The sequence below is a fragment of the Hetaerina americana genome, unplaced genomic scaffold, assembly GCF_022747635.1.
Source record: "Hetaerina americana unplaced genomic scaffold, ioHetAmer1.1.p SCAF_46, whole genome shotgun sequence".
NCBI classification, from domain to species: Eukaryota; Metazoa; Arthropoda; class Insecta; order Odonata; family Calopterygidae; genus Hetaerina; species Hetaerina americana.
In genome coordinates this window covers 2,594,026-2,611,636 of record NW_027287052.1, presented here as the reverse complement: position 1 = coordinate 2,611,636, position 17,611 = coordinate 2,594,026, and the positions used below count along the sequence as shown (strand labels likewise).

At 38.7% G+C, this 17,611-nt stretch overlaps 1 non-coding gene across 1 annotated transcript; it reads right to left on the bottom strand.

The window, feature by feature from the left end:
- Positions 1-12,801: 12,801 nt before the first annotated feature.
- On the bottom strand, positions 12,802-12,872 carry TRNAG-GCC (transfer RNA glycine (anticodon GCC)). The gene has a single exon. It is a non-coding gene; the product is annotated as a tRNA-Gly (tRNA).
- Between the last annotated feature and the right edge of the window lie 4,739 nt (positions 12,873-17,611).

Genomic DNA, 17,611 nt, shown 5'->3' with positions numbered 1-17,611 from the left:
GTTAACTTTGCAATAGAATGAATATATAATTTTTTCCTTATTTCCTCGAAAGCCACAAATAAAAAAATCCTTTTCTCAAACTTCAGTCAGCAATTTTGTAAAACTTTTTACGCATTAATTCAATCGTGAGAATAAGTAATTAGGAACATGAACGAGAACTTATGGAAAGCTAGTTTAGGTAAAGCATAGGAAATTATTGAGTCAATTCATTAATTTGATGATGCAATATGAAAACTTACCGTAGCTGTAGGTCTACTCTGAACGAAAATTAATGATTAAATGGAAAATAACTAATGCTCTACCAGCATGTGTAAAAGTTCCTGGTAGATCAGGAGAAAATGCCTGAAAAATCGACAGTCCAATGCTTAATTAAATTTCAGCAATGTAACCTCAATTTATTCCCCAAGTACTTTTACCTTCATAATTATCTTCCTACTCTTTCAACTCAGTGAGCAAGCAAACTTATATGACATTTTCAAATTTTAATCGGAAAACTCATTCTAATGAAGGGATTAGATATTTTTTTAGAATCATTGAGAAATGAACCCTCAAGCTGTGACTTAAAATATTAAAAATTAAATGCATTTCGCTGGTATTTCGGATGGTAAATATGTCTAATTCTTCGACAGCTCTCTTTTTTCCCCCACGTTTAAAAGAATTAGCACTTCGTGATGGAGGAGGGAAGAAGATTTGACAATCCACTGAAAACATGTTTGGGAAATAGACCAACCATGTCTCCTAAAGTATAGTAAACGATATTGATATTAAATTCTTTCGATCCTATGGAATATCGTATCCGCCGACCTGTTTGTAGGGATTCAACTTCATACGCCATGATAAGAATTAAGGTTATATTCCGCATATGCATCCCATCAGATCTCTCGAGAGTAGGGACAAGAGCGAGAGAAACCTTCTCTCGCCTATGCCTTCACCGTTTACATAGAAAAAACTCCCAGATATTCATTGAATCGCTTTATGGTTTTCTCCTTTGAGTTTAATATTTCTTGTTCCATGATACTTTCTCGTCAACTCCTTCCATTTAGTGCTCTATACAAGCTACGCTTCTTGTAGAACGTTTTAGTTTGATGCGGAATTTTTCCCGAAGAGCGATGAGATAGATATTCTATGAATAGCTGCAGAGTGTAATTTGTTAAAATGAAGACAATGAGCGATTTGGAATCCATCCTAAAACTGAATATTCGCTGATGAGAATAAAATATAGGAGGTCCCCACGTATATCAGTGAAAATCATGGGCAGGAAATTTTTCTTTGACACATTTCCCATTCAAACTTTCTTGAATAGTAGTTGCTCCTTTAGTTAGACTAACTTCAGCGCACTGTTATCATGGATCTTTCTTCCTTTAGTAGTTCGGCGGACATCGCTGTTTATTATCTGGGAATCGCATGCTGGCCAGAAAGGGCAAACCTAGGCCCCCAAGTGAGTGAGTGAGTTTGGTGGCTCAAATTCCTAAGATGCCTTTGAGCAAATGTGGTAATATGTGAAATTGTGTTGGCACCGGAGTTACCTGAAACAAATGTAGGTGAATCATTTTAAAGAGGAGAAGGTTGACATGAACTGAATATGAAGGAACCAAATTGGTCTTTCCACTGAAAAAACTTTAATCTCGGTAAAAAGGTTTTTTTTATAAATTGAAAGGTGACGTGTGTTATTGTACCGGGAGCGATCAATATGGGGAATAAGGTAAAATAAATTGCGTGAATTTTCATAAATGGGAGTCAACAAAGACGCAGAAGGAACGAAACACGTAATCTATTCGTGAAACGAAAGCTTTAAGGAAAACTGATCAGGTGTGATATTCATGGACTAGCCAAGTTAAATTAACTGCTTTTTCTTTCGTCATAATATGTCACATTTTACTTTTACGATTTTCATATATATTTTGTTTCCTTACGACCACAATTTTTTCGCCCAAATTTAACCAAAATAAATTTATTGTGGCCTAAACCCAGAATTTGTCATTGATTATTTAATGCAAGGGTAAAAATTACGGAATACTGGTACATATATTAAGTAATACAAATTTTGCGCCGCATCACTGCGTAAAAATCATACGAGACTGAAAACTAATGCACACATACTTGTAGATCACAAACAAAATGATCTTCAGAAACACTCCTGGTGGCATGTGGAAGTAATACTCCCCCCACAATACGCATAATAGACACGCATGCGCAGGTTTGAAGTCGTTACATTCATCCAGTGTATTTTGAGAGGCGGAAGTATGGAGACGTGTTCTAGTGCTCTGTCAAAGCGAGTTGAAAAGCGTGACTTAAAAAGTGGCTCCTACTGAGATTCATCGTCGTTTAAATGCTGTTATTGATGACTAAGCTGTTGATAGGTCTACTGTAAATCGATGGGTACTAAAATGTCGTGGTTGCGAGTCTGGAAAAGCCATAATTGTTGATGAAACCCGCATTGCACATCCAACTACTGCCACAGACGATAAGAATCGCAAATTCGTCGTATATTTTATTCAAAATTACCGGCGAATCACTTAGAAGCGTATCGCAAACCATATTGGTCGAGTTTTTTGTGTTAAAGGTAGCCTGGCGCCGATGATGTTGCAACATGACAACGCTCCTCCACACACCTCGCGCGCAACTGGAGAGGTCCTGCGAAACCTGAAATTTGAACCGATTCCACACTCCACTTATTCCCCAAACCTTACGCCATGTGATTTTCATTTTTTTCCTCAAATCAAGTGACACCTCAAGGGACGATCCGGTGAAGGCAGCTGTCAAGTCCTGGGTTCGAGAAAAGTCGGAAGAGTTTTTCAGTGACGGAATGAAAAAACCTTGTTACACGTTTGGAGAAATGTGTTACCCTTAACGGTAACTATGTTGAAAAATAAATACATGATTTTGTAGCTTAAGATTTTTACTAAAATGTGATTTTTTCCTGATCTTGTAATTTGTTTTCATTTGTGGTCTACAGGAATGTGAGCATTACTTTTCAGCCTACCCTCGTGTCAGCAAAGAAAAAAATGGGTAGGAAGCGCCTAGTTTCAGTAACCTTCCGAATTGGGTCATTTCTATAAATCGTCGTGCCCCAACACCTTTCATTCCAGTGACGTCATCCTAAGCCAGCTTAGGCTCAAGAGTAATGTCTCTCCGTCGTCATCTCCCGAGTAGGCGGACGGAGCGAAGACGTGAGAACATTAACACAGAGGACATCCCGAAATCGCCAATTCACCGTCGAATGACACAATAGGCCGAGGATCCCCGAGTGACCATTTTCTTATCCTTTTTCTTTAATGTGCCACCAATACAGAAGGTGAGCATCCTTGGAGATGGGTGAAGTTTCGCACGACATCATCGTCATGTTCATGCATCGAAAGAACCCATCAATGTTGTTCCTTCAAAGAACTGGAGAGGTTAGTTGAAAATATGTGGAAAAAGGTTGCCAAAGAAATGGATCTATCAAAATATTCGTAATTTATCTTGCATATGGTATAGTTAGTTATATCATCGATGTATTTTACCCTAATGCTGCAGCCATGGAAAAATATCGGTACAAGGAGTGGGTGCACAATTGGCGTGAGAAATTCGATTAGGCTTTCCGCTTTCGAAAACACTTTCGAGAGTACTACCTCGTTCATGGTAGAGTAATTTACACGACAGGTATCCTAGTGTGTTAAGTCACGAGTAATTTCATTTCCATATCGATTTAAATATCCTCATTTTCTCAGCACCTTAGAAATCCATCTAACAGCTAATCAAATTGTGATCTATTATCTATATCAGCTATATCAAGACCTGTATTATGCTCTTTTTTCCTATTAGGTTATTGTATAACTAGTACAATAGAATCAAAATGTATGAATTATTTAGGACAACCATGAAAAATTTCATGCTATTCGTGGAAAATAATAATTGCCAAGGGCCCACCAAATAAGATTTTATCAGGTTGATTACTCTCATCATATTTTCAAGATATTTTCTGAAGTAATAAAATCCGAGGGTCATCTATGGTGGGCAAAAATGTCTTATTATATAGGTGTGATACATTACTCACAGAATTTGTTTTATATTCAAAAGAACAACCTGATTTATTTGAAAATCAACGTCACCAAACGAAAGTCATCTTCATCGAAAACTCATTTCTAGCAACATCTTTTTTTAACGTACAACTTCTTTATCGAATAATTTTTCTCGTTTAGGTAAAAAATGTTGTGATTGTAGACTCCTTTGTAAAATTAAATTTATATATATATATATATATATATATATATATATATATATATATATATATATATACATAAAATATTTTATCCCGCAATGCAATTCCGCAATAATGTTATTACGGTGAATTAGCTAGTCCAAATTTTACTTGAGCCGCTTGGCATAGTTCATCAAGAAACACACGTGACTTGGTTAAACCATGATTAATATGTATGAGCGATGTAAGTGCGTGAGGAATAGTGTTTCGTTATTGGAAGCTAAATAATAGTTAAACTAGTTCATGTCTTTTTGATAATATGATATTAATGCTTAGTGTTCGCAGTAATAATCTTAAGCTGGAAATCTAATTGCATTTGAGACCATCCTTACCCCGAATCAATCCTTTCAGCGCAGTAACTCTCTTCTCCTCCGTGGCGGTATTTCCAACATCCCAAGGTACATTTAAGGCTTAGGGACTGTAGCCCTTGCGTTTGGTCTCGATTAATCGCGCTGGGATATGTTTATCCCCTAGATGTATCCTTGCACATTAACAAAAGAGGGGAGCGGGTAAAGACATTTTGAAATTTATTTAAAGACGTCAAAGAAGACTTGCCATAATATGGTGCGTGGTAATGGATGGGTTTTCAGGAAAGCGATAGTGCGTACCCTGGTGACTTTTGATGTATGAGTAGATAAGGAGGAAACGAGTAAATATGAAGAAAGGGAGGGATAAATCCGAATCAGTGTAATTTATGGCCTGGTAGGATAGGAAATGGATGGGTGAAATTCGAAGAAGAGAGGGAATGGAGGTGATATTTGATATTGAGAGGTAGCTGGACGTGATGAAAGGGATAATGTGATGGAGATATGGCAGTGAAGGGGAGAGATTAGGTATATTTGACGGCGGGAGAGGGTGGAATGCAGCTATGAAGACCTACGCGGCCAAATGTCCACATAAAAATATTTTGGAGTAATTAAAAAATATTTTGGAGTACATTCATTAGTTTTTAGGGTCTGTACAAGACTTATGTTTACACGGCAGACTAACTAGAAGGGCTATCCAGCATGTAACCATGCTTTTTCATGTAGCTTGAGAATTATTGGAGAGAGCCGAATGGTCGCTGTATTGACGCATAGAATAGAAGGTCAGTACGCCTCGAACTGGAGTAATTGGAAGGTCGCGCCGCCTGTCGTTTGTTTACAATGCAGAGTCAAAGTGAACGATGCAATTGAAATTCCCGTCAAATGTGAAGTTCGTTCAGTGATTAGGTTTTACTGATTAAAAAAACTTCAATTCTTCTGACATTAAACGAGAAATTTGTCCTCTGTACGGACCAAATGCGATGAGTGACAAGAGTTGAGTTAGTCAGTGTTTGTCGTTCGTTTAAGAGTGAACGGACAAATGTCCACGATGATGACAGACAGAAGCGGCCCCAGGTCAGTGGTGAACAATGAACTGCACCTGAAAATTGACGAAAAGTTTGTTGAAAACCGACTTTTACGACACCTGAAATCTTTAGAAAGTTTTCCAGAGATTTATACGACTCTGTTCCATGGAAACACGACTGAAAAGTTAGGTTACTACAAGTTTTGTGCTCGTCTCGACGAGGAACTTCAAGGTGCCATCTGATCGGTTGGCTTTGATCTCAGGCGGCAGATTTTTATGTTGAAGGATTCGTAAACTATACCAGAGATATGACAATGCTTGAATATGTTTGGCAAATATGAATAAAAATAAATAAATGTGTAGTTTTGAGATGAAAATAATAATTGTTCTGATTCTATTCCATTGTATTGTTTATCGCATTACGGATGTTACTTTCTGGACGGAAAATCTGTAACAATTATTTTAAAGCCACAAAATATTAACGACAATAATGACACGCCGCGGAGTAATACGTATTTGATGCTAAGCGTCCTTGAGCCAATCATAGAGGACGATATCCCTCGTCGGAGGCAGAGAGGGAAGCCGCCTCCAGCGGGACCCTTCCCCAACCCATCCCCTGGAGATTTCCTTCCCACCAAGGACCATTTTCTCCAGGCAACCCTCCCCATCTGCCTCTTTGGCTCTCCCTTTCCTCTCCTCTCCATTTTATCACTCTTCCTCGCAGGCCGGCCTCCGGGGTCCTCACGGCGAGATGTCATTCCCTCCTGTGAACTGTTTCCTCCGTCAAATTGTCATCCATTGCTCGCACCGCCCCCGCTCGCCCGAGCCTCCTCCCTCCGTTCAATCAATCCGCCCGCAACCCCCACCCGCCCGATGCTTATGCCCCCCCACCCCAGTTTATCCACTCCCCCACGAGCGCGGTGGAAGAGAAGAGGATTTTATACAGGTCGTGGGTGCGTGTGTCCGTTTCCTTTCTGAGATTTTATCCGTTTACGTCCTTTTATGGGAGGCACTTTCGGCGGCATTGTTGTCCAGATGCTCCGTTTCATCAGATGGCTTCCACGCACGCGGCTGGCCTCGCCTATGAGGTCCCACGTGAGGCTGAAAGGCGCCTTTAATGCGTGGACAAGAAGGTTTTGATTGTCTCGAACCGTTGATTGAGATAAGCCAGCGAGGTGGCTTGGGATCTCCCACCTTGACACACTCCATAGTATCTAATTTTGTCTAGAATTGATGGAAGTTCGAGGTAAGTTTCATCCTTGGAGCTACCAATACATACGGCCTAGTTTAGAGTACCTTACCACTAACTTTATGATATATTTTCTTCATGTCAGTAATTTACTTGTGATATCAAGCGCATGCGTCATTATCTATTATTATCGTTCTGTTTGCACTTGCTGCGTTTTCACTGTTAATCGATATGCTTCACGTTATTCTAGAATCAAAGCCTTGTACTCCAAAATGGTAACGTAAGCATTTTAGAATGTAAAAGTCATTCGCCTTGACTGGGGTTCGAAACTGGATCCCTCGATGTCCGGTCGAATGCTTTAGCCAGTTAAGCTATCGAGGTTTCTTCTCGAACCCTGAAATTTTTGGGGCTTCCAAGGAAGTGTTCAGAGGTTAAGAGGTGGCTCCGTTAAAAGTTACTGCTGCGGCATCTCTCGCAGTTTCTTGGAATTTTCAAAAACGGTACTTCCTAGCTTTGCATCATGCTCATGACACAAAGGCCAATTTTTGTACTTTTGGTCTCGTCAATTTCTCAATTTTTTGGTGCTAATTTGGTAATCGCACATCTTCATCTATACATGTTGCATTTCACTTAGAAACTCTGTTTTCTTCCATGCTCGTTATTTTCCCCAGATATCTCTATAGTCTTCGGTTCATTCTAATTTGTCCTAAATTTTTATCTCTTTCGTGCTGTTACGGGCAACCCTTCAATATTAGCGGTTTAGGATATCATTTTTGCCAAATGGTGTAACAAATGACTCCCTAGCTGATTCCCCGTGGTATCTTTTACTATTTTGAGGACTTGCACATTCATATATTTTACGTCGAGTCAGTTTTGTTTAACAATATGATTCAAAAACCTTCAGCCATATTTGGTCTATTCTTACAAACGTCCACATACTGACAAAACCCTAACAAAGAGGCTTGCACGCAGTCTCCATAGTGATTTATTACATATTTTTCACAATAGATGATTTCCATTCATCCGAAATGTATTTTTTACTAAAGGCTGTTTCTTAATCTTCTTCCTACTGTTTCATCGAAGTATATAATCTGTTTCTGACTGTTAAATGATGAATGGACTGGAAAACCTCATCACATTCCGTTTGATTTCCGTTTGCGATTATTTGGGATTTTTGTGCCATCTGACAATGTCTAACAGCACATGTGTAGTTTTAATAATAATAATAATTGGCTTCCAGAGCCAAGGCTAAATCTGTCGATCCAAGTGGTTAGACGACATACAATATGATCTCTGAATGTGGTTTATCAATTATATAAAAGCAGTAGCTCTTGGGAATGAAAAAGAGTAACTTTGTGATTCCATTGAAAATTTTTTATCACGAGACGACCCGGGTTTCGACGTTCAACGTCATCTTCAGGTGGCAACTCCGACGGACATCCATCTATATATATATATACATTGCACTCCGGTAGGGGCGGGGGGTTGTGAGGGATGGTGGGGAGAAAGGGAATTGAGCAATGATAGTTGGAGGGAATTGTAGGAGCATGAGGCACCCTATGAGGAGCGTTCCTCCTATTGGCGGAGGGAAGTGGGTGGGTGTTAACGATTCATAGACATGTATTCAAAAATCTTTTACGCATCTCCGAGGTCAAGGGAGGGGTGCCCCATGTTTACTACCCTTCCTTCCAACTCTCATTGTTCAATCCCCTATTCCCCCCACTCACCTCTCACCTACCCGCCCCTACCGGAGTCTATATATATATATATATATATATATATATATATATATATATATATATATATATATATATATATATATATATGTCCGTCAGAGTTGTCACCTGAAGATGACGTTGAGCGTCTCGTAATAAAAAATGCTTTCGTGGAATCACAAAGTTACTATTTTTCATTTCCAATATGAATCGATTCCATAAAGTTGCGCCGAAAACCGTCAATTACAGAAGTAACTCTTTCCAAAGACTATTTTATATTTTGAGCATTCCTTGACCCACCCATTGGCCTTACGACGAAACTGCCTTTCCTCAATTATTAGTTTCCCAGTTTTCTGCTTTTCCCGACTTCCTTTTAATTTATTTTCTTCGAAACAGCGTACTTCACTTATTCGTTGTAACAAATTAAATATCTTTAAAAAAGGTTTTTTTCTAACCAGTTAAAAAAGGACATGATTTAATGTAACACGGTTCACAGTGAGTGTGCCCAGTGTTAACATTGAGGTTTCCTTTGCGAGTTAATACCATTAGGTTTTCGTTTCCGCCATCATTTGAGCAAGTTATCTGCGTAAAGACAGGAGGGAGTATCAAAATAACTTCGCTTTTCCACAGGATAGAATTTTACTGTCAATTAGTTTCGCTACGGTGTAGTATGATCTAGACTTAAAATGGAATATCACAAAGTAACGGCTTTAAGACTTGCGAAAATGTTAACAGATGTGTCATCGTGTAAGTGTTTACACATATATTTCCCTTCTCCCCATTCCATCCAAGTATTTCTTCTATTTCGTACTTATGGAATGCTACGTTCGCTCCCAATTCGTGAAGGTATGCCGGCAAATGAAAAATGCCAATAGGAAGAAGATTGGGTTTCTCATTCACGGTTTTGTGAGGCCTCTTTTAATATACTCATTCATAAAGATCGAGCGTAGAGAATGTGATACGTATGTCGGACGGGCGTCCTCCATCTAAGCTATCGCTGCCTCTCCACCCCATTGCTAGGCCATTGATCTCAGATGTCTTCACGTGCCTCGATCACTATTGCACCAGGCGCCTTGGTTTCATTTCTATAAGTAGTGGAAATTGGTGGTTGGCAAGGAGTGTTTTTGTTTTGCTATGAGTTGACAATTTATCTGTGGTTGAATAAAGTGTAATTGGTTGATGTAATGTATTGCCGAAATAAAAATATAGTGAAACAAATATTAACAGTTATTTAAAATCGAAAACAAGTCCATTTTGTTTGCAGAGTTGATCGTCGTGCAGGGAGAGCAGGGAAGTTTTCTTTCTACGTTAAATGTTATTCTGAAGCTCCTTTGATAGCTAAGCGAAGGAAAACATGAATGACGGATAAAAAAGCGTTTTCCCAAGGTTATTATGCAAAGTTCAAATCCCGCGTACATTCAACATTAAACTTTCTTCAGGGTTTTTTTAAGTCATATAGCCAGAGAACCACTATTAATTAAATTAATGCTTGTTTTACTTGCTTTTAAATCGGGTTTTAGATAAATATTTCCCGTATATCTATTTTTGGGAATTTTAATTATATGTATTTTGCCTTTCTACCATCGCATTATCCAACCTAAAACGGTAGATTCATAAGAGTTTCAATACCAGGAATGATACGTATAATGCATTCCTTAAGTGGAAGTGAACTTATCGCTTGATAAAAGTACTTCTCGAATTACTCGTACAGTTACTGATTTGTGACACCAGGTAGACATGAAGCGAAGCAGACTCGGATGTAAGAATCGAAGCAATAAAATCTCTTGGTTATGATATTATTTCCTTGGCCTATTGTAAATTTTTATTTAGCGTAAACCCCGCAAGTCTATACATTTTGTTAACGTCTAGAGAAAGCTATCTAGCTTTTGTGAAATAATAGTAATAGTAATTCGGCTCTATTCGGGCGAGTTTGAGACTGTGACAATCCCTTCTTCCATCTATCCTAAAGTCAAAAACATACAATGAAAATATAATTAAATTTGAAAGCTAAATAATATTAAAAAGAGCAAGATAATGTCGATCGATTTACAAATTATATGAGTACAGAGAGTTTATAAAGATATCCCCAATTGTGAGGAAAACGTAAAGAATAAGAAGAAATGCCCATCTACATTTACTTAATTACTCCGAAAGCCACCGCAAGGGCGTGTGGTGGGGGCTGTTAGGACAACACCCGTAATTTAGAAAGAAAAGAAAAAAAACCGCATGCAAAAGCCACAAATGTATACTAACCAGCAAACAAAACATGGCATACACTGCAGGAACGCATACACCCCACACACATTCAAACACTCAAACTACAAACTAACATACACATGCACCTACAAATACACCTATTAACCATGCAAATTTTGTTCCTACTGGTAAATTCAATGATTTTAATATTTCTAAAGTGACTTCGCTTTCTCACTGTTATGATTTATGATTGTTCGGTGAAAGAATGAGTATTTGTATCTTTCTGTACTGGAATCTATCTCCCTGATTTTATCTTTGTGGTTTGAATGCCCAATAAGCATAAAAAGGGACATTGGCTTCGAATGAATTCATCGGCCTCGTCCCAATTCCTGCGAAGTTGTCCACTAATTTCTTTACTGGAGACCACATATCATTTCTTCAAAATTTTACAGATTGTTTTCTCGTTAATCTTAAACTCTTCGTGCCCGCATTTTCGCTCTACTTTCCCTCTCAGCTTCTAGTACACCAACAATTTTCGTCGTTATCAAAGAGGCCAAAGACGCTTTCGTTTCCAATTCTTTGAAACCGGCGGTCCGGAATCGCCTCGCGTCGCGTCCCTAAGTCCAGAGCTGCTGTTTTTTACGATGACATATGCCACCCCCTTCGATGTTCGCCCCCCCCCCCCCCAATTCCCCTGCTCACCTCCCTCCATCCTCCCTCGCCCACCGCCCGCCGAAGGTCGGCGAACTCTTTCCCTCCCGCTTGTTTTCCCGGAAAATGATGAAACTGGCCTGCGTACGCTCTCCTTATCTTTTTTCTGTTTTTCAAACGCGTCTTCGCTATAATTGAAGGAACGTGGTTACAAACACGGCAGAAAATTACATGTCCCTGCCCTTTTGCAAGTTGGTGTGGCATGTTTCTTTAATTTCATCGTGATAGTCTCAAAATATTCGCCCGCGTTTGATATTTGTGCATCTGAACATTTAGCAGAAACCTGATTATTTACCTTTCCAGAAGTGATCCTTAGATGTATGCTCAGCAGAAACATGATTATTTACTCTTCCAGAAGTAACATTTAGATACAGGTAGTTGTTTATTTACGTTAACAGGTAATATTTGACCATTATAACGTGAATATGAAGCTGATCTTAAAATACTTTTTAAATTGTTACTCCGAGGGAAAATGTTTTCTCAAATCATTCAACTTTATAATTGCCTCTATATTATTCTTCTATGTGAAACTGTTTTAAATGATGCATGATGCTTACGTTAAATGGTTTTAGCATTATTTCTGACTGCCATGGGTTCATTGGCTTTCTTTTAATTTAAAAATTGATTATTGCAGGATTATCGTTTTTACCTTTTTAATTTAACTTCCAATGCGCTCTGGCAATACCTCCTTCTCACTCCCCACTTTGCTTACTCGGCTAAACCAATGAATTTCATCGATGTAAATCCCAATAAAAGAAGAGGCACAATTATTTCTCTTTAGTTTGGCGTAATATTTTATAAATTAAAATGGGAGACTCGCCTAAACGTGAATAATGGTGTCATCATAATTTCGAAGCATATGCATCATATCATAGTAATAATAATTAATTCGTGAACCGGCATGATTAATAGTTGCATCGTAATATAGCATTAATAATTAATAGGTGGAACGGTAAGCAATAAATAATAGGTCCATCGTATTATAGTAATATGATGTACCTATTAATTTTGGGGCACCAGGAAATCAAATCGAAATGCCATTCATGTGGAGAGAAAAACGCGACAGTTTCGCTGATTAAAAATAATTCGACTCTTTACATTAGAGAACGTCACTATGGTATTTTTTTGTCCAACTACCTATTTTCTCAATTTTTATTAAGGCAAAATGCAATAGACCTTGATGTTGAGTGAAGGCACCACCGGTAATCATTCCCCGAAAGGGCGTGGCCTGTTTGCATCATTAAATCCAGTCATGTCCGTTGCTTCTTTTATTTCTTTGTGGGAACCTTTCTCTCTCCCTCGCTCACTCGAAGTACGTAGACCTCCCAAACAGCCAAAAAGATTTAATATGAATCGCCAAACGAACCCGCGAACTCTGGATTGGTTGGCGAGTATAACAGTAACAGTAACATACTCGCATTTATATCGGCCCGGAATCGAACCGGGGCCGCCCGCATGGCAGGTGAGCATTCTACCACTGAACCACCGATGCTTTTGCGGGCCTTGGTGATATTATATCTGAGGCAACTGAAAATCTTCAAACATCATCATCCACAGGCAAATGATTCCTTTCCACGGTTTTTCGGTGCCTCAGAAATTTCCAGTGGCAGCGACATTTTAAAACGTTTACCTTGTAGTTCAAAAACCCATCTATAAATAATTGTTTTCAAACAACTCCGGGTTACGGATCCATATGTATTATACCTGTATGTACACTTATTATACACTTTGGAAAAATACATTATTAGAAATTGTGGTTTAGAAAAGTTGCATTTATTTATTTATTAGAAAAATAAAATTACTTATTACATACATGTGTATTATACACTCATACAACAAATCTATTTTCCATAGTAACAATGTTTTTCAAATTTTTAGTATTAGAAAAATAAAATTAGAAAGAAAGCATGGGAATAAAAGTGCACATTGGAAAAATACATTATTAGATTCATTATTTGTTGCTCAGAAAAATTACTTAAGAAAAATTGATCCGGAAGGTCCTCTTCTTCATTATCTCGGGCTTATTTTTTCACTCTTGGTCGCACTTTGGAATATAGTTCTGCCGGAACTCCGTCCGTGCGTTCTCTATAACTTTGTGATATCTATTATCCATATGTTTTCTTGCGAGGAGCCTGAGATATGTGACAGAAACGGATTTCTCTGTGTGCTCAGCGATAAAAAAGATGGACGTCCAAGTCTCCATTAGATGACCTTTAACCCGAGAGGTATCGACTGGAGCTGCGTCCGTTGTTTTCACATTTTTCAATAAATAATCATCTCCCCCTTGAGAAGCCCACAAAGGGTAAACGATGACTGTAATGGACACCTTGGCCCTAAAACGCTTGGAGAGGAAAGTTGCTCAATAAACCTCTTGGAAACTAAATCATTTTCCCACTCGTATTTTTCATACTTATAAGACACATGCTATGAGTCACTTATATGACACATACTATGTGCCGTATAAAAAGTGAAAATACGAATGGGGACGTGATTTAGTCACCATGATGTATATTGCTGCTTCACAGAGGCAATGCGATAAGTAGGGAATGAGAATCAATCTTGAAAAAACTAATGTGAGGAGATTATTAAAAAATACGACAGGGAGGCTAAGGCACGCATTCAGGAGGTAAACTTATGGGAATGGAACTCGTAACTTATTTAGGTAGTATTTTAAACGAAGGTGGGCAAAGGAGTTAGCACGGTTAGTTTTAAAATATTACGTCAAAGGTGTTAGTAATTCACTGGATGAATGTAACGATCTAAAATCTGCGCATACGTGTTGAGGGGGAATGTTACTTCCACATGCCACCAAGAGTGCTTCTGAAGGTCATTTTGTTTGTGGTCTACAAGTATTTGTTAGCCTACCCTCGTATATTAAAAGAAGAATTGTCTTGGGAAAAGAAAAGGTATAAAATATGAGAGAATCAATGACGGGAACATCAAGTAAAGATATAAAGCATAAAAAATATACTCGTATCAAGCTAAGTTTTAATGGCTTTGAATATTGATCATCGGAGTAGGAGAATAAGCGCAAATCGCTGGTATTAGAGATGCAGGTGCGGGGAAGAAGGGGCAATATGAAATACATAGGCAGTTACACAAACGAATATGTGCTAGACATGCTGGTGGTGGCGAGACGGTTGTTGGGAGAAATTCAAAGCAGACCGGAAAATCAAATGCGGGAGAACGTTGAGAAGCAATTGAATTCGTGTAAGAGGGAGGAAAAGATTAGGCATTGATGTTCGTCTGAAGTGGTGACCTAATAGTATATGGAGTGCAGAAATAGTTTATTTCAGTCAGATAGATAGATTGAGATGGATAAACGTCCTTATTCGGGCGTAATTGAGACCATAAAGTCCATTCTTTCTTTTAACCGTTAATCAGTAGAGATATCAAGTGTAATAGGATCTTCTTAAGGCATTTACGTCATGCTATGATGGGCTTAGAAGTATTGTACGGAGGTCTCTTTGAGAAACCTTCTTTCTCTATTAGAAAAATGAGAGCGCCACTCTGATACCTTAGTGTTGGCAATTTAGCTTGATGGTTGAAAGTGAATCGATTGAGAATGGCGGAAAAGGTCTTTTACCTCGCACAAAATGACCTCCGGAAAGGGGACAACTGGGCCTCCTCCCCTTTCCACTCTGACCCCCCCGGGAAGCAGAGGATCGGATGAGCAATTGAAGGGGGTTCTGAGAACGGGGCTGGACCAAAATCCTTGGGGCCGACCTTAAATCCCTCGGTTGCCTCCGCTGAGGGTTTTCCCGCCGTGGGACCCCCGAGGAGAGTCGCTTGACAAGGTCGAGGGAGCGACCCCTCTAAATGAAGCATCGCCGGGATTCGTGGATTAAGCCCATCCTAACTCAATGAAATACTGGTCGAACGGCAATATTTTTGTGCGCCGTGATCATTACTGCGGTTGTTTTTTTCAGATTCTCACTAATCGCTTACGCCCTTTTATTAATTTTGTTGGTTTAGCTCACGGAATTGCGTCGCTGAATTGTTTCATCATCATCAGCATTTCAATCCTAGGATTGGTTTACTGCAGCCTTCCATTATACTCTATTTAATGTCAATATCCTCAATCCTCGATAACTTCTCTGTTTTACGTCCTTCATAATTCGTCCTATATATATATATGTCTCTTGGTCTTCCTCATGGAATCTTCCCTTCTATTTTTCCTTCTTTTACATTCCTAATCAAGCCATTGGGCCTCAATGTGTGTCCAATCCATCCATTTCTTCTTTACCGTAGAGTTCTCCATATGCTATGCTCTTCTGCTCTTCTATATACGTACTTCCTCGTTCGTTACTTTGTCTGTCCATTTAATCTATTCTTCGCTGGTCCACTTTTACAATGTTCCCAGTCTCGAACGTTGGAAAAGGGTTTGTTTCTTCATGTTCATCAACATCTAGGCATCACTCTTGTAGGAAAAGATTTTAGACCACCCATCCCATCAATACCAGTAATTATGGTGCTGTCATGCATGATGAATTAGGTACGTATAACATTCTATTTTCGATTAGTTCCGAGTTCGGTGCGTAGGAATTACTTTCGTGATTTGTTATCTCAAGTGTATCTATTAAAGAGAAATGATTACCCATATCGAACCGTCGGACAGTCAGTGTCGTATAACTTCAAATAATGATTTCGCCAGTTATTGTATTGGAGGACTTGGACGAATTCCATCGGCATCAGCGATAATATCATACCATTTGTATTTACCTAGATTAACCAAGTAAGTTAATGAAGCCTATTCTTCGTGTCAAGTACTGGGCTAGGCCTGTATTGAATTGTATTTATTTCTCCCTGCATCTTTTTACGTATCGGCCTTCCGACTGACCTGTTTCCTTACCCTTTATCCTCAAGGTTACTCTAACATTACTTTCGGTAATTTTAGTTACATCTCTTTATCCTACTGTTCTCTACGAGGACCAAGGGACGGACTTCAGATTCCACCTACTTCTCTACATCTACGCAATACCATGCAAGCCGCCAAAAGGGCCTGTGGCGGGGGATGTTGGGTCACCAGCCATGCATTCACAATCGCAATCATGTTATTTCTGAGATAAATTCACCCTACTTAAAGGAATAGGAAAAATTCTAAAAATTTGTAGACTCCTGTGAAGACACAGGCATGTATAATCGGCTGCTGCTTTTTGATTGGCTCTCAAATAACTGCATTTTTGCTCTTTTTTTCCAATTTTTCAGTCGATTTTTGTACTGAAGTAAAAAAACACACACTATATCTTTCCACCATTTGTATTAGGTACCTATACCTAATCAAATAATAATGCCTAATAATGGTACTTAATAAAATTTGTGGAGAGATACATTGTGTGTTTATTCACTTCAGTGATAATGTATTTCCATAGAGGTGAGTCTAAAAACATAGATTAGATCAATTTTTGTATTTTTGCAGCATGTGTTTCAAATGCTAAGCAATTCAATTCTTCCGTTGGGAAACAATTTCAGTTTGTTTCCAGCGTATTTTGTCAAATATTTTACATTTGCCGATTCTCTTCGTTTTGCTCTTATTTTGGATAATGCCGGAAACTAATTATTCGGTATCCCCTATCCATGCCTTTTATAAAAGTTGCTATTTTTTCGTTGATCCCTATTTCTATTTTTAATATGCTTTTCTAGCTTCTATTAATGAATATCTGCGTCTCCTGTCGACACTCGTTGATCAATATTTACTCCTTTGTATACATATCATTGTATGTATCCTCAAGTCCGGCTTTTCTTTTAATTTAAACAAATTAGTGTATGTACGAGGGTGGTCCCAGTAGAATCCAGTTCCGCTTTTATATTGGTTGCGCCGAGGCCTTTCAAATAAAAGTATTTAATTACATGACGATGACCAATTTTCCACATGTTCGCAAATTCACTGAACACGTTTACTATTGATGGCTGCCAAGCAAATACTAAACAACGTGGCGTCTTCAAACATGTGCTTCATAGATTGCATACATTCTAAAACAGTGATATTTTTCAAACAACTACCGCCATCTCTAGGTCAGGCTGGGTACTTATGGGACCACCTTCTTATTTTGCGTGAATCCAGGGGATTCCATTCTAGGCTCTCCGATGTTCGCGTAGCTTGATGTTCATTAAGGATTTTTAAGGCAGCTGATAACTTTTGCCTGTATCTTCTTCATTTCAGAGGTTAGGTACTTCTTCGTCGGGTCCCAAGTGCTCGAATCGTATTACCTTGAGTGGAGGTAAAACAAA